Genomic DNA, 18,233 nt, shown 5'->3' on the forward strand with positions numbered 1-18,233 from the left:
ACCTCTCACAGCGGTCTCTGATAGCACCCAATTCTTTTGTAGAAATATGTGTGGGGCTACACCGAAAGCCTTGCCGGAGGCCTGATGCTTGGTAGCAGTTTTGTAATCCCTTGCCTAATCACAAACTGTTTCTGCATTACTTGCATGTAGGCCATTTCTGAGTTGAAGCAGAAGTGGCGCTGCACAATAGCTTCGCCTCCCCTCAACATCCCATCTGCTTCCTCTGAAATCCACACATTGAGCATGGTTGTCTGCAGAAGGAGCTTAATATATCATGCCCTCACTCCTGCTTAAACCAAGAAAGGGAGTACCGTATTTTTTGCACCATAACACTCACTTTTTTCCTCCTAAAAAGTAAGGGGAAATGTCTGTGTGTGTTATGGAGGGAATGCCTACAGGTGGCATGCCTACGGATTTTCCTCCTCTAAAAACTACGTGCGTGTTATGGTCAGGTGCGTGTTATAGAGCGAAAAATACGGTAAATGTTGACTGCCATTTCATGATTCAGTTCTGGGGCAGAGAAAAGCCAAGGTTCTCCGTGTTTAAAATCATGTTCTTGGGTAGATTCAAGGTTAAGGTCAGGATGCTGCAAGAATATTTGCTGTGGTTCTTTTTTTAAAAAAAATAACTCATAGCAGGAGCCAATGTTATCAACACTCGCCAAACAGTCATTCTTTCCCTTTTTTTAGGCAAAGGGAGTTGCGCCTTTTCCGTGCATAATGCTTGTGCAGTACAGAGGAGGCTGGGACACATTCTGGGGCTTCCACATGGTTGATACAGGGCGGCCCTGGGCAAATCAGTCCTGCCTCAACATTGTCCCATTAAACTGAGATAGCACACACAATACTGTGGTTACAAAGCTGGGGACTTACTGGTAAATAACCAGCCTTTCAAAGAATTTTGTCCCCTGAGGAACCCCTGAGAGCTGTTATGTGTGGAATCAGTAAGAAAGGAAGGAGAAGAACTCTACTGAGGGATCAAGCCAAAGTCCCATGTAGCATTGTGTTCTCACAGTGGCCAATCAGATGTTGATGGAAAGCCTGCAAGCAGGGCTTGAGCACAACTCCCCCCACCCACAATTCTCAACAACTGGGATTCAGAGGTAGATGGCCACTGACAGTATGAGTTGTGAGCTGGCCGCAGATGTAGGCCTTTACGACGAACCTTCCATAGACAGGCAAATATGCCATTGTTTATTTAGAAAGGCCTTTGGCCCCTAAGATCACAAACAGGTGTTGTAATAATTGATGCTAATTTGATGGTTTTTATCGATGCTTTCCTTACCTTGATTTTACATCTCTCTGTGTGTTTGTTTTGCTCTGTCTTGTATTCCTCTTTTGTTGTGTTTTATTTGTATTCTCGCTGCCAGCTGTGGGAAGGTGGGATATAAATTTAACCCACTAACAAATAAATAAACAAAAACCTGAAGCACAAGGGAGAACGCTCCCCTCCCCTCCCGTGTAGGTGCTTACAAATCGCATGTATTATTTGGCGTGGCGATTCATCATTCTGCAAGAGATTGGTAGATTTAAGTTCTGTTCTATCAACCTGTCAACTAAGTTAAAATATCTCATATCTGGAGTTTTTTCTCTCTCTTTCTGCATATCTGAGGAAAGACTGAAATGGCCCTTCTTTACACCTGTGTTATCCAAGATAACCTTGGACAAAACTGAAGTGCAACCTTAAAATTAAACATGCGCGAGCATTTGAGAACACACAATAGCCTCCTTCTCTTTGCTAAGCCTTATCAAATCACTGATAAAGCAAGGAATAGTCTTGCTGCCTACGTTGTGTTTTGCTCCTTCTTTCTCAGGTGCTGGGGGTGCTCAGCACAATCTTTTCAGACACAGATTACTTTGGAAGGGACAATTCTAGATGTTTGATATCTTTGAGAACATTCGTAGATTGGGAAATAACAGGAGGAAGCAGCAGACATCTTAAGTTCCGACATTCCCTATCTAGATTCAGTGTGGGGCCCAGTGACCCAAATGACCAGAACAATTCATACCCACCCTGTCAAGGAGCTGCTTTTAGAATGAAGAGTTCAGATGTCCTCTGAAGACCAAGACATTTAGAGCTAGCTTTACACACATACACACACAAAAGAAACTGTTAGTTGGCGTGGTGCAAACGCATCAGTGGGAGTGTCTGATTGGCTCTGCAATTTTCTTATTCTGCAATGTGTCTATTACGTCCTGCTCTAATGAATGCCTGTAAATGCTGGAAAGTCTGGAAAACATTGTTGTGATTTTTGTCCAGTAGGTGGCACCAGAGTGTTTAGCTAACCTTTAGATAACTTACCCAGGAGTATTGTTTGCAATTCGCATATCCATAAACCAGCATGCAACTTAAAATTGATGCCTTTCTCATTTTTGCTGAAACTTCTGCAGCGTACGTATCGAGACACCCTTGCTCTTACACTGCCGTAGGAAAGTTTGTGAGGAGCTGGACTTCATCCTGGACTTTATAGCAGGCGTTTTGCAGGCGTTACGGGCCCCTCTTTTGATCAAAGTGCCCAGTACATCTGCATCATATTGACATGTTCTAAATGGAACACTTTCAAAGTGGCTTCAGACAACTTTTAAAGATCTGTGGCCACAAAACCAAGCATGTGTTCGGTGTTGCAGATAACCCCCAAATCTGCTGTGATGAGATTATCACACTCCGGGACGCATTGAGCATTCAAGGCTTCACACTGAATGCATATATTGGAAAGTTTCCAGTGATACTGGACTTCAGTAAGGCAAATATCGCATTTTTGCATGTATAAGACTAGGTTTTTTAAACCAAAAAATTAGGTTTTAAATTGGGGCTCCGCTTATACACGGGTAGTGCTGAGGGGTGTTTTCTTAATTTGGAGTTCCCCAAAATAGGGGGCATCTTATACATGGAAAAATACAGCAATTTAATTAGACAGCACCTATATGATATCGAGTAACAGAACAATTTGGCCACGATAAGGAAATTTTATCCATGGTATGATTTTTCCCCCACCTAGTCATTTTGACACATTGGCACCCTATTTGCAAAATTTAACAGTTCAAAATTACAGATGTGCTTTCACTTATGCAAGATTAAATACACTGCCTTCATCTGTACTTAAGGGTCAATTTCAAAAAATTCTGCTGGAAAGAACGGTTGTGTCCATGTGGAGATGGCAGTATTGAGTCAGTGGCTCATGTGCTTCTAGCTTGCACTCTTTATAAAGATTTGATCCATACCAGGTCTCTCAACCATTGCTACTGTGTCCTTTCTTATAGCAGATCAAGATAACCAGGTGACAGCAAAAACTGCAAAAAATAATAATAGTGGAGGCAATTAGAATAAGATCTATTATTTGATTCCTGATGTAAACCTCCAAAATGTATTTAGGGTAGTTAAGTTATTACATCTATCTTCAGTTCGTTTTCTTTCATTGCTATGGCTAGTGGCTAATGCAAATAAAGATTCTTCCAATTCTGATTTCTCCAGTGATGAAGTCATCACATAGCTGCCAGTTGTCAATGCGGTCCAGATTGCCACTTGATGTGTTTCCTGAGGACGGTATATGGGGGCACTTTCCCCAGGAAGTAAGGCAGATGGAATCCATGGGCTTCAGCTGATGGGAACACAAGATTGCCTCTGACTATCCCAATACATGATGCAGTTAAATCAGAGCCCAGCATATCACACAATGAGCCTTTGGATTATCTCCCTAGTCCCTATGACTTACTGTAACTATGCAAAAGTACGCAAGATAACCACATATTCTTTTTCTGCCTATCCATGACTCCATTCCCCAACCCCACCCCGCTGATTCCTTGGGGTAGAGTAGGGATGTGGGATAGATTCAATTCACTGTCTCATTAATTACACCCAAACCTGTCCAATCAGTAGTCTCTGAAACAATACGTGAATTGAAACACAGCCATCCTTCGAAATGGCACTTCTTTGAAATTTTCAATGCAGTTCTCAGACCAAGTAATGTGCAAAAAAAATTGCATATAATAGGATAATGGGTGCATAAAATGCATATATTGTGGAAAAATGCATGACACAAGGGAAAATTGCTTTGAAAAAGTGTCTGTATTAGGCAAAATTGCATAGAATTATGTGTGCAATAGGGGGAATTCACATTAAAATGCCAATTCCCACAAGGAATCGTCTGTTTGAAAGAATTGCTAGCTGATATGGAACACATGGAGAATTGAACTCCAGAGTGGGAAAATGAGTAAAAAAGGAAATGGGCAGATTTGCCCCTCCATAGGGTAGAAATCTGTCACAGCTGTTTCTTTGTAAAGTGCTGTGTTCATCAATGGTGATTTAATAACAACTGATTAAATAACCTGACCCAATGGCTGAACACTATGCTCACATGGACCTTCAGTGCCCAAAGCCTACTGCCAGTAACTAGTTCACCTATGGTTGTATCCTAAGCTGAGAGGGGAAAGCTAGGTGGGTGACTAGATTTTAATGTAAGGCCACTACTGTAGCAAAGGTGGGATAAGCAGGAGTTTGTGCATCAGGGTGTTATTGGACTCCAGCTCCCATCAGCCCCAGCCACCATGGCCAATGGCCAACAACGATGAGAGTTGTAGTCCAGTAACATCAGGAGGGTTACAGGTACTGTATATACACAGAGAGAGCTGCTTCATGTTACCAGATCAGCATGGTTAGCTGAATAGTCCAATAGAGCTCTTTATTTAATGGAAACTGCCAGAGTAGCTAATCATACAAGCAATGCTTTTTTCTGGGGGGGATGCATACCCCTAAACATTTTGTGAATCTTTGTGCTTTTGTCCATTTACTGTATTTATTTTTCCTGATTTGAACTATAAAATAGTGATTATCTTGAGTCAATATGAAAGTATCTCTAAACTTTTTTTTAATAATAAAAAAACACCGCATACAAGTATGAGGCATAAAGGTTTCTGAAAGAATCCAGGAACTTTGCAAGGTGTATTCTTCTTATCTGCACCTGGCCATTCCAGTATTTCAGAGACATGTGTTACTGGTCATTTTTTCTTGGTTCCTTTCCCGCATTCATTTTTCAAATGGGGCCCTTTGAATCACTCTGTTGAAGCTTTTCCACTTGCACAAAGTCCACCGGATACCTTCCCCAAAACAGGCCTGCGGAAGGTCACATCAGAGCTGAAGCTTCACTGCGATTCTCAATTCATCACAGCCGTGATTGTTCCACGACTCCTGAGGAGCTGGATGAGCGATGGCTACAGAAGGAGGGGAAAGGGCCAATGGGGCTTGTCATTGTTAATGAGATTATGCGTCTGTAATCTTGTTCTAAATCAGATTTCCATGCTACGTACGCTTATCACAGGGGTAGGGGAGAGCAAAGCAGTGCAGATAGAATGATTCTGGCAGGTTTCATTTAGATTAGATTTAATAAACACCAGCCATAAATCAGGAGGCATTACTTAGGGGGTGGGGGGAATGGTAAAGTGTTTATTTGTCGGTGGCTTCTGAGGTTGTTCAGCAGGTGAACAGGGTTCAGAATGTTTGGGAAGGAACAGAACATTTGTCTGATTGCTCAGAAGGAAAGAGGGAACTTAAAACTGTAAGTTCCTTCTAGTTGGTAGCAGAAAGAAAGTTGTTCCTATTGGCTTGCCCATTAACAGTGAGCAGCTGTGCTAGATTCTCTCACCACCACTGCCCTTCATGGTGTTAAACAGTTATACTCCTCAGTACTATGGCCAGTGTCACATGCAATCTCTCACCAAATCCTGTTTATCTTGTGTGTGTTTTTTGTGTTTTTGGCTTTCATGCGTGAAATTTTGCTACTCCATCACAATAGCTGATCAGAACCTGCTTCCCTCATGCCTCCCACCTGCAACTTCCCCTACACACACACACACACACACACACACACACACACTTCTCTGTCACAACAGCAATTTACTCCCACACCAGGGACAGGTGAAATGAAGAGGTGGTTGCAATCACACAACGGGTCTCATGAAAAAGAAGACATGTGAATTATTTCAGACCTCTGGTTCTAATAAAGGTGGGCATTTTGGAAATTGAACCAAGCCAATCCTGTTAACAGGGATTGTCTAATATAAGTTCTGGCTTAAAAACCTTCAGTAAGGATCACGTAAGTCCACTCATCGTCCAAGTAGGCCTGCAAGGAAGCTGACACCTTCCTATATGCCCCACATTTGTGGAAATGTTCACCATTTGTAGGGCGGGCCTAAAAGTGCTCAGCAGGCATTTAATAGTTGGCAAAGAAGGAGCCCTATTGGCAGGGCATTCCAGAGGACTGGGCCAAGGCTCTTTTTCTACTTGCTGTTAGAATGCTGTGATTCTATGAACTCCAGGGACGACCAACGATACTCCTGCAGATGATCTTGGTGATCGAGCTGGGATATTTGGGCAATCCCTGCAGTACCCCTAAGTAGTATACAGGCCTTGAACCTGGCTCAGTAGTCAACAGCCATTGCAGATGCCTTAACAATGGTGTCAGATGTTCTTATCCAGATGCTGCATCCAGTTTGTTTTGGAGTGGGACATTTGGGCAAGATGCCTTCTGTGGACTCCCCCCTATCTTTGCTCCCCGTCCTCTACTCCTACTTAATTCCCCTGCCCTCTCAGCCTAGTCCACAGAACCACCCAAAGAGGGGGGAAACACAGTGGAAGTAGAGGAGTCCGTCTTTGCTTTGCCATTGTTGGCATGCTCAGAGCAGGCAGGGGAACAAGTAGAAAGGAGGAGGAGGAGGGTCACAAAGCTCTGGAGAGCAACAGTTGACCCACTTCTGAGAATGGGTCAAAAAGTTTTAAAATGTTTTATGTGATTACAATGGTGATACATCTTTTTTGAAATATGTGTAAGCAACCCTCAAGGATATGCATTTGTTGTGCACCCTTCCTTTAGAATCCAGCATCTCCCAACTTCTTCCTGACTCATTTATTCACTTTCAAGTTCAAGAGAAGTTTTTCCAGTCATGGCAATCAAGTGCTTATCTCCCCACCAGAGGAGATACCTAGGATCTATCCTTGGGGAACCCAAGAACCATGAAAAACTAGTTCATTTGTACACAGATAACAGCATTCATGCTTAACATTCTGTGCTTGAACCCTATGGAGAAAGCATCCGTTGCATGATTTCTTAAATATCATGATTTTTTTTAAAAGGTTCCACTGACGTCTTTATGTTATAGGTTCAAGAGACAGAAATATTTGGACAGATGCAGTAGATTTTAGAGAGGGGGGGAGCTTCAAGCCCCATCTTTAAACTCCCCAGGACTAGTTGAGGGGAGGGGGAGTCCATAAACTCAATAAAGATCACTTAGCCATTTTGTATTATGTCATGCCTTCAGGGAAACCATTTTGTGGCTGGAGCCCACAGCACATTCAGAGAATTCCAAATATGCTCACTGGCCCCCAAAAGGGTTGGTGGTCCCTGCACTAAATCATTGTTAGAGATGAGTGAATAAGGTCCACATCCAGTGTCTCTTAACCATGGTTAACACATATTCAGCATTGCACCTGTTATATTTACCCCTTTGTCTATAGGTTCTAATAATACTTAAGAAGAGCTTTATTCATAACATCCAGTTGACGTGTTTCTTCCGCCTCTTTCCTTCCCCTCTTCCCTTCACTAGCGGGTCCTGCTCAGGACAACCTTCTTAAGCACAAACTCATAATTAATAGAACACAGCTATCTGCTCCTTTTTTCCTGGTCAAAATATAGCAAATCTTCAAAACCTTTGCTGGCACACAAGTTACAGTACCCAGCCATATCTAGTCACCCTTTTAATTCAGACAGAAAGCAAGGCGCCACAGGCCTCCGGACAAGGTGGAGTGATTTCCCTACTGAATTGGTATTCAACAGAAACAGAGCTGGAAAACCACTGTTGCCTATTATCTTATTTAATTCCCTCAGTGAGAAAGAAAGTAAAGAATATGTAACTCCTACTACTCATACAAAGTGCAATCCAAAGTCTAGATGAGCTGGGGAACACATCATTTCTTCTATCTCCTCGTTTTTGGTTTGGTGATCTGTTGTTCCTATTTCTCAAATGGTATGCAAGCTATTAAGCCACATTTATTTCGAAGGAACTTCCACTGAAATCTTTTTTGAATTATTTCCGCAAGATGTCCATGGTCTCCACTGGTGATACATGCCAGATCCACACTGTATTCGGGTTTCACCTTCAGGCTTTCTCTCGCTCTTTTTTCTTCTTCTTTTTTTGCACTACAGAAGCTCCCAGCTGCCAACCTACTTTTTTATTTTACTAAACTTTTTAGAGCCAGGTTGATATTTCTAAACAGCAACTTCTGTTTTGGTGCAGGAAACTGGAGTACTCAATGTAAAGGTAAAAACCAAATGTACATATATGCTCACATTTGTGGATTCACTAGTTGCTGTGCCTAATCATGATTACTGTGTTTGGAGCTAGAGAATCAGAATGCTTCCAAACATTCCATATCCTGGGCCATTCTGAGCCCTGCATATTGGAGGTTGGAAAGATCAATGTCAGCTTCTGAGGCCAATCTGACACTATGTAGAAACAGAAATCAGCAATGTAGATACAACCATTGGCATTACCTGTGTAATTCTAAGAAACGTGGAGTGGTGTGGAATGAATCCCCTGGCTCCACATCTATTACCGAGGCAGGTTCAATGCCTTTGTATTAATTTACAAAGCTCTCAATAGCTTAAGTACACCAGGGACTGCCTGATCAGTTTGATCACTGAGATCCCCCAAATTGGTGAGGCTCATCTGACAAACCAAGCCTGTAATGCCATTGGCCCAGCCCTGTGGAATACTCTGCCAATAGAGATTCAGCAGGCACCTCCTGTTTTTAACCTTTAAATGTCTGCTGGAAACTTTTCTATGTTGCCAACCTTATGCAGGTAGTTGAGAAAACATCTTTCTGTAATAGTTGGTGACCTCTGATTTTAAATATTGACATGTTTTTTATTGTATATATGTTGTAAATCACTTTGGTACCTGTTATGAAATAGTTGAATACTATTATATATATATATAAACAAATGACCTCCCATGCAGCTTAGAGAACTGAGTCATAGGGCTAAACAATATACGGAACCATAGAATTGTAGAGTTGGAAGGGACTGAGAAGGGCATCTAGTCCAACCCCCTGCAATGCAGGAATCTTCTGCCCAATGTGGGCTTCTAACCCATGACCCTGAAGTTAAGAGTCCAAGTCTGGTTTAAAGATAGAGGGAGAAAAGGCTGGGCTTTGAAGTTGCCTATCAACAGTTAGCAGCAGCTGGCGAGCACACTTGGTGTCTCCTCCACGACAGTGAGATCTATTATTTCTATTTAAATTATACTAATTATTTCTAAATTTCCATCTAGAAATATGCAAATTTTATGCAAATTGGTCTCCTCTTCTGCTTTCTTTTTGGACGATGCAGGCCTGCTTTTTTTTAGAGGTGCTTTCCTAGCCACCCTACAAATAGCAGTTTCAGAAAGCGGTGAGTTAAATCAGGAATACGCTGCAAGAGGAAAATGTTAAACTTTCCCTTCCTAGGCACTGTGGTCCCAATACAAATTGGCACCCCCATATTTGCTTTTAAATCTTCTTTTTGTAAAAGAAAGAAAGAAAAGAAAAAGTAGAAGATCCTGTTTAGCGCACACATCTGCCACGTCATGTCCGGCTTTGCCCATAGCGAACACAAGCATGTAGCTGAATGCATCCTTTGTTGAATGGGATTTCACCGGAGAATGTGCTCCTCTTTTCGCTCCACTCTTCCTTGACCAAGTAACTGGAAATGTAGCATAGCTCTTATTCCTCTCAAAAGACTGTTTCCAAAGCAGCAGTGAGATTGTCTGGGCCTTGCATTCCTTAGAAGCTATTTATTCACCCATGACCAAAGTATTAAGGCGCGTTCTCTACCGTGTACATGCACAAGGGGACGCACACTGGAGGGCCCTTTGTTTTACCCCCCCCTGCGCTGTTTCTGAAGGAAGACACATGGTTTCAATGATGTCTTTGTTATCAGATCAAGCATTCAGTCCAATTTGCAATTTTAATGAAAATCAGACACCTGCACTGCAACTGATCACCATACATGGGATTAACAGCAGCGGCATTCCTCCATTTCAGAGGCAACGAAGCTACTAATATCCTGTTACCAAAGGCCAGATTGGGATTTCAGATGTAATGCAACTGGGAAGAAAAGAAGCCTTTATCCATCTCTCAACAGAGGGCTTTGCAGAAGAGGAACAAAATCAAAGCTGGTTTGCTGCCCTGTTAGCTGGGCACAGTGTGTATTTCAGAAAATCCTGCAGGTCCACCCCTACCAAACGCTACGGGGCGCTTTGCCGCCACTTAGTTCGTTTCTGAGGCTCATATAGTCTGACTCCCATACCTAGCCAGACATATTTAATACCCACAGATTCCAAAAGAACTTTGTGCTTGCATAACATTTCACTGGGTTTAGATGGGTTGACCAGCTAGTAAAAACGTTCTGTTTTTACAAACGGGCAGATAGATAACATGCACAGATTTGACAGCACCCATCAAATTCTGTATTAGAGCCCCGTTCTATATATGACAATCAAACAACCTGCCATTTATTACAACAGACTATATACCATAAAGAAGGCTGATCGACGAAGAATTGATGCTTTTGAATTCTGGTGCTGGAGGAGACTCTTGAGAGTCCCATGGACTGCAAGAAGATCAAAGCTATCCATTCTGAAGGAAATCAGCCCTGAGTGCTCACTGGAAGGACAGATCATGAAGCTGAGGCTCCAATACTTTGGCCACCTCAGGAAAAGAGAAGACTCCCTGGAAAAGACCCTGGTGTTGGGAAAGATGGGGGGCACAAGGAGAAGGGAACGACAGAGGACAAGATGCTTGGACAGTGTTCTTGAAGCTACCAGCATGAGTTTGACCAAACTGTGGGAGGCAGTGGAAGACAGGAGTGCCTGGCGTGCTCTGGTCCATGGGGTCACGAAGAGTCGGACACGACTAAACAACAACATATAATTTTTACTTTGAGGTCACAGTAGTCTACTAGATCAGGCCTTTGGGGGCAGGAAGGAAGGAAGGAAGGAAGGAAGGAAGGAAGGAAGGAAGGAAGGAAGAAAGAACTGGGTAGCAGCAGTTCATCCCTGCAACAGCTTCACCCCTGACCATTTCCACTTTTCTGGTGGTTTCCAGGAGATGGCAGAGGGTGGCATGGCCAGCAGCAGCATATGGAGTACAATCCTGCATGCTCATCCTTTCCACATGCTACTAGGGATGGGGGAGAAATTTGGTTTGGTTCATATTTTTGTGCAGAACTGTCTAATTCAAGCTGTTGTGACGTGGGGTTTGTGATTTCAGCTCTCTTGACATAATATGCTGGAGACAGTTCTCTAGTAACACTTCTTTATTAAAGCAACAAGACTGAGACTTGAGGAGGGGAGAGCTACATTTATAGGGACAGGGAACAAGCTAGAAAGGATACATTTTGGAGGGAACAATATCAGGCAATCACAGTCCTGCCTTTTGGAGGCAACCAATAAGACAGAGGATCCAAATACAGCAGCTTAAATGAACCAATAGTAGCTGTACCCTCTGGAACCAAAAGGCAGTTACTTTACCCTAATGCAAATACAGACAATAATAATACAGATATAAAATCCTTTGACTCAATACACAACACAAGCTTTCCAAAATGCAGCAGTCTTTCAAAATTTCCATATCTCCGAATTTTTAATGCAGTCCTCCAGCCAACAGATGTAGGCAAAAATTAGTTTGTTTATTTATTTAAAACCATTTAGATACCGTCTGATCATTTGAAAATCTGTAAGCAGTATATTAGAAGAAAGTGTGCATTAAAATGCATATAACAGTGAAAATAATATGCATTATTATTAAAATGCATATCCCTCCCCCTCCTCCCAAAGTAGCCCAGGGCAACAAACAAACAAGTGATAAAAGAATTAAAACATCAAAAATCCATTCTAACACAGGTAAAATGACATTGTATTAGTGGAAGTTGTTTGCGGAAATGAAGTTGAAATGGCATACAAAAATGTGTATATTAGGAGAAATGTTGTCACATTCTTGTGAGGGTCTCTCTAAGAAAGTGTAGAAATGCAGAGAACTCTAGACTGGAAAAATGAGAAGCCAAAATGGACCAATTCGCCCATCTGTAATATGAGCTAAGGCCAGCCTTGTTGTGTTGACACCTGAAGAGGAAGATACTAAAAGCACCTCTCCACCAGCCCTCCTATAAAAATATAATGCTTTTTTAATAAAAAAAAGTAACAAACCATTTGCTTCCCTTTTATGATGCTCAAAATCAGCTACCTGAGGTAGCCACTCCACTTTGCCTAACAGGAGGGCCGGCCTTGCAGTTGTAAAATCCTTGTCATCTTACACTTCAGCTGGTTCGCAGAAGCGCACTGCCTCCAACAGTGAGGGTAGAACCCCACCAGGGTTTAGCAGCCACCAATAACAGTAAATTACTCTCCATGAATCTGTCTAAAGCCGTCCAAGATGGCGACCATCGCTACATATTGTGGGAGCAAATTCCGTAGTTTAACTATGGACCGCATGACGAAGTACTTTCTTTGGTCTGTCCCAAATCTTCTGCTTCTTTTAAAACAAACAAATAGCAGAAAAAAGGTCGCCATGCGTAGCTGGATTTAATGCCAGCGCTACTCTCTGTACGAACTTTTAACTTGGCGCACAGTGAAAAAAGGAAAAAAAGAAAAACTGTTTGCAAAACAGCAGAAGGGAGATTTTCCTCCTGATGATGATTTTATGGCTCGTCCTTTTGTTTCCCTTTAGCTATGTCCTCTCCGTTTCCATAATGCTGTCAGCTGCCCGGTGGTCAATGTGTTTCTGTGCCTGAGTCATTGCTTGCTCATTCTTGTTTTACAGTCTGACCCCATCAACTCCAACGAGTCTTGGATTCCGTCCCTACTGTAAGTGTTTGTTTTGTTTTGTTTTTTTGGGGGGGAGGGAATGCACCACAAAGTTTATGCTTTAAGTGCTGCTTCGTCGTGAATATCGCAGTTCCGTAGCAGGCTCGCTTGACATGCTTGGCTCTTCAGCTCAATTACATTTAACACACATCTCTGTTTTGTCATTTATCTCCCTCACACTCTCATATAAACACTGTGGCTGTAAAATAGCTTAAGGGGGAGGGGGCAATGTTAGCTCCATTTTAAAAATGGAAGCTGAAGGTTTCATTGCAGAGTAAGTCCTGAATTGCTACTGTGAATCAGACAGGCACAAAATTGGGACTATGCCCCCCCTCCAAAAAAAAATTACTTGCCAACTGAAAGCAACCAATGCTGTTGTTTCATTACAAATGGAGTCTGCCACGTAATTGTTGCAGTGTGGTGTGTGCCTCTTAGGCATAGATAAATGCATCAGTTTTGGTTCCTTATTTTTCCAGTCTCAGATTCATTTCGCTCCATTTTCTCATCAGTTTGTGGTTGTTGTGGGGTTTTTTTATTTAAAAAAAAACTACATCAAAATTCACGTGCTTGTGAATTTATTTTTACACATTCATTTTAGTATGTATTTTTTCTTACCACAACATTTTCACAAGCAATTTTCCATAATATAAAGCATTTTTTTAGTATGCATGTTTGTGCACAGTTCTCAAATATTTGCTTCTGTGTATGCATTTTTGGAGGGGGGTAGGGAGAACAACATTACAAAATTAGAAGTACAAATTTTGAAGGCCAGCTGCGTTTTCTGTACTGGCTCAGAAAGTGTATACAATGTGAAATGGATGGATTTCGCATGCATTTCCAGCTCCTGTTCAAGGTTGCAAGTGGGCAGCCCCAGTGGAGAATACGTCCCTGTGCAAATGCACCCTTGTGGCTTTAGAGGAAGTATTTGAGGGAAAGGATTAACTGTAACTTCCTTAACTGAAGTTTATTCAAATTTCTGAAGGCCATTCTTAAAGCCTGTCTGGGGCCTAGGGTGGAAAGAAGGAACCTTGTTTGTTCAATGTTGCATGGTTCTTGCCATATCCCTCAGACTCAAGATAGGTTAGAGGTGTAAACTAAACTAAACTAAACTAAAAACTAAACTAAAATAAAATAAAATAAAAAGCACAATATTATTATTTTTTAAGCCCATGGGTCAAGTCTCAGGATTTCAAGTGCAAAAACGATAAAGGAACAACACAATGTGGCAAATGTTTGAGTTGTGCAAAATACACACACACACAAAAGGGTTTGTTTGTTTGTTTTGTTAAGACAGGAAATGACTCATACAGACCCCACATAGATCATTTTTTAAATTTTAAAATATTGACATGTAAGTTAATTGACATCAACAAGAAGAGTCCCTAAAACAGGAGTCCTTTTCAAAACCCAGTCAGGGTACAAACAAAGACCACTCAAAAGCCACATCCACAAAACCCAAGAATTTCCTTGGGAAAAAGAAAACAGGACACATTTCAGGCAGGAAGATATTACCTCATGCCACACCACTTTCATTATTGCAGCTGCTCACCTCCTGCCTTTCCCTCGTGGCCTTGTCAGTCAGCAGCCAGCTAACAATTCAAGGCATCAACATCTGTGCTGTATAAGACAAAGGAATGGACAGCAGGAAAAATATGTTCTCAAAAGTAACGTGACTTCTCATGAGCAGATGAGCAACGGCCCATAAATTTCCAGAGAGCTGTCCCCTGAATCCTTAGCCTGCAAAAGAATTACAACCACCCAAGGAAAGAGTCTTTAATCGTTGTTGTAATCAACCATCTAGCAATGATAAGTTGTCAAAAGCCTTCTGATACCAAGAGTCTTCCAACTGTAACTTGCACTAAAGGATCGTTCTCATTGTTATAAGCTTCGGGTGCCACAGTTTGTGGGTGCAAGGCACCCATAATTTCTAGATTTAGTAAGTGTCAGAATTTAATCAAGGTTCGGGGAGTTAAACTGTAAACACTGAACTCACAGATCCCATGGGATTCAAGGTGGAAATAACAAGGGCCAGCTTTCTTATGAGGTAATCACCTCATGATGATAGCCAAGTCGTTAACCTAACAAAAGATGAGCCATCAGGAGAACAAGGGGGATGGAGCCCCTCTTCCAGATGTGTGTTTGTGAGCAGAGACAAAAAGGGTTTAGGATTTCTGTTTGGATGACGTAGGCTGGAGAGGAATAGCTTCACTGGATTAGTGGCGACAAGGAAGAAGGAGGAGGACGAAGAGCATCTTGTGGTCTGACCGGCAGGCTGTAACGAAGAAACAGAGAACATGGCTGATTTCTCTGTTTGGAGACCCAAGCCTGTTGTGTCTATGGGGGAAGCAAGAGACCCTCTTGGAGTGCTAATGCTGTGAACCCCTCCATTGTAGGCCCAGGTTGTATATATGTGTAAACAAACCATATATTATAAATATACCACAGTCTCCGCTATCCCTCATTTCCAAAGGAAACACAAATACCTGGACCCCTGGAATCTCACATTGTTCATGGAGATAGGGTTGATGTGTAGCAATATGTTCTGTTCTGCCAGTTTTTTATATTAAAAAAGCATGTATTCAAAAGTTACAATACAGTTACAATACAATACCTTTTCAATCAACATATCCCCTCCATAGACACCTCTGTGATGGTAGTGGCATTAAAACATCCTGTTTTTCTTCAATAAAAGAGAAAAAGTGAGAACAGATTGTGTCAAAAGTATCCTTTTTGGAGATGCCTTTGATTAGTCACTGATGGTATGTGAGGCATTCTGATAGAAGAATGCTCCAGATGTTATCAACCCAAGCCTCTATTGGTATTTAAGAAGTTTCCTTCCATCATTGGGCAATAATAAGTCTAACTGCTGTGAAGTGGAAGGAAATTAATTTTTTAAAGGGTAGAATTTGGGGTCAAATCTAATGATAATAAGGCAAGTGCCAGATTAGGAGAAATGGATTGTTTAGTGATTTTGGAGGTCAGATTAAAAACTTTTCCCCAAAAGACATGGATCATGGTACACTCCCACCAAACATGAAAATAGGAACCTCGTTCTCCACAGCCTTTCCAACAGAATGGTGAGCTTAAGCTATTTATCTTTGCAAGGCGTGTGGGGGTCCAATGCCACCGAAAGATAATTTTAGGGGACATTTCTTCCTGCCAGTTTTTTAACTCGGGGGGGGGGGAGCTTTTTCTCATCTCAGCTGAGGTAAGTGCCATGATAAAGAATCACCAAAGTCATCACCTTGAGGGACAGTTGTCCCCTCCAAACTGTCATTGTCTCTAGTGTTCATTGAATCCCAACAGTACTTTCTGAGGAAAAATAATGTTTTTTTAAAGGGCTTTCCTCCTTGCCACACCAGTTTTAGCCCCAACACTGGCAGAGGAGTGTGAATTATATTCCAGGTTCTCGTAACATTGATGCCCATTAAGCAAGCATTCAGTGTAAGTAGCCAAGCCAAGTTAAAGCTACAGAAAGGCTTTGAACTACAAGACAGGCCGATCCATGAGACCACATTCCAAAACCAACTTATAAACCCAGGACACTGAGGAGGTAATGAACGGCATGGACTTTTATGGGTAATTCTACCCATGAGGTGAATTTTGGAACGAGAGGATGTAACCATTTCACATCATTAAATGTGAAGTGTGTTGCAGGCTTTCCTTTATAAAGCCCAGAGTAATATTTAGGACGAATAAGGTTTTCCCACTCTCTGTGAAGCGGTTCGAGATTAAATAGATCAAAGCTTTCTCAGAATAAACCAGCTTGTTCTGTAGCCCCTCAGAGAGAAAGAAAAGATTGCCAGCATCTACCCCATCAAAAAAAAAAAAGGCTTTCACTTTATGATGGCTGTCATGTTTATGTATTCCACCTTTATTGTGGAAAAGTTGCTAAAACGAGAAGAAAACTGAGCCCCCTTTTTTTTCAACAACTAATTTATTCCAGGCCAGAAGTATGAAAGTTCTTCCCTGTCCTGCCAACCTTTAGATATAAATATCCTGAGGAGCAGATGTTTCATTTTTAAGAGTGTGAATAGGAAAATTCCCAAGAATTTCTGCAAATGAAAGCTGGGATTCACCTTGACGCATTATGTTTTTTCAGTGTGTGATATATATATCATATATATATATATATATATATATATTTGCTTTCGTAGATTTTCACGGGTACAGGAATGCAGGTTTTGGTGTCCTCGGGTGTCTTCCCGTGTAAAAGTTGGGGTGTCTAGGCGACGTTTCGACGAGGTCTCACTCGTCATCTTCAGGCTGGTGCTTTCGGCTTCTTGTTACTGGAACAGAGCGGGATCTCAATGTTTGAGTTCCTATAAATACTGTAGAGGGGGTGTGGTGTCTAGCCTCCAATGTTCTGGGCAGAGAGGAAGTTCCCAGGCTAGTGTGCCTTTTCTTCTTTTGTTCCTTAATTACTTGAGAGATACCTTGAGTGATTTCTTGAGTGATATCCTGAGTACCACTTAGGTGGGTCATTAGGTGTGGATTAGTTGCTAAAGTCTTTGTGTCTTGACCTCTTGAACTTTGTGAAGAGTTTTCCTGGGAAGATGGCTGTATTGCACTTAGTTGTGCTTTGGCTTGGCTTCGTGTATAGGGGCGAGCTGTGGTTTTGTGGCTTGTGTCAGCCAGATCTGTGTAGGGATTGCAGGGGGGTGCAGCATCCGGAAGCCAAGCCACGAAGCCAAGCCAAAGCACAACTAAGTGCAATACAGCCATCTTCCCAGGAAAACTCTTCACAAAGTTCAAGAGGTCAAGACACAAAGACTTTAGCAACTAATCCACACCTAATGACCCACCTAAGTGGTACTCAGGATATCACTCAAGAAATCACTCAAGGTATCTCTCAAGTAATTAAGGAACAAAAGAAGAAAAGGCACACTAGCCTGGGAACTTCCTCTCTGCCCAGAACATTGGAGGCTAGACACCACACCCCCTCTACAGTATTTATAGGAACTCAAACATTGAGATCCCGCTCTGTTCCAGTAACAAGAAGCCGAAAGCACCAGCCTGAAGATGACGAGTGAGACCTCGTCGAAACGTCGCCTAGACACCCCAACTTTTACACGGGAAGACACCCGAGGACACCAAAACCTGCATATATATATATATATATATATATATATATATGCTAGCCCCAAACCATGTACTGGATGTGCTTAGCATGTTTCAGTAAATCATTCAGGATGACATATGTATAAATCCATTCTGCTACTGTAAAAGAAAGGTGGGATTCATGACATTACTCCATTACCTGATGACCAAGATCCCAAGTCAATGTGGTTAGAACTCTATACTGATAAGAGTTGAGAGCACATTGTTACACTACTGTGACCA

General features: G+C 41.9%; 1 long non-coding RNA gene across 1 annotated transcript in view; it reads right to left on the reverse strand.

Moving 5' to 3' along the window:
* Window positions 1-308: 308 nt before the first annotated feature.
* Window positions 309-18,233, reverse strand: part of LOC310838267 — a 466,315-nt gene continuing 448,390 nt past the window's right edge. The window contains exon 2 of the long non-coding RNA XR_014560871.1: window positions 309-489. This is a non-coding gene — a long non-coding RNA (uncharacterized lncRNA). The remainder of the gene's footprint in view (window positions 490-18,233) is intronic.

This window comes from Podarcis gaigeae (genome assembly GCF_964106915.1).
Source record: "Podarcis gaigeae genome assembly, chromosome: 2".
In the NCBI taxonomy this organism is placed as follows: domain Eukaryota; kingdom Metazoa; phylum Chordata; class Lepidosauria; order Squamata; family Lacertidae; genus Podarcis; species Podarcis gaigeae.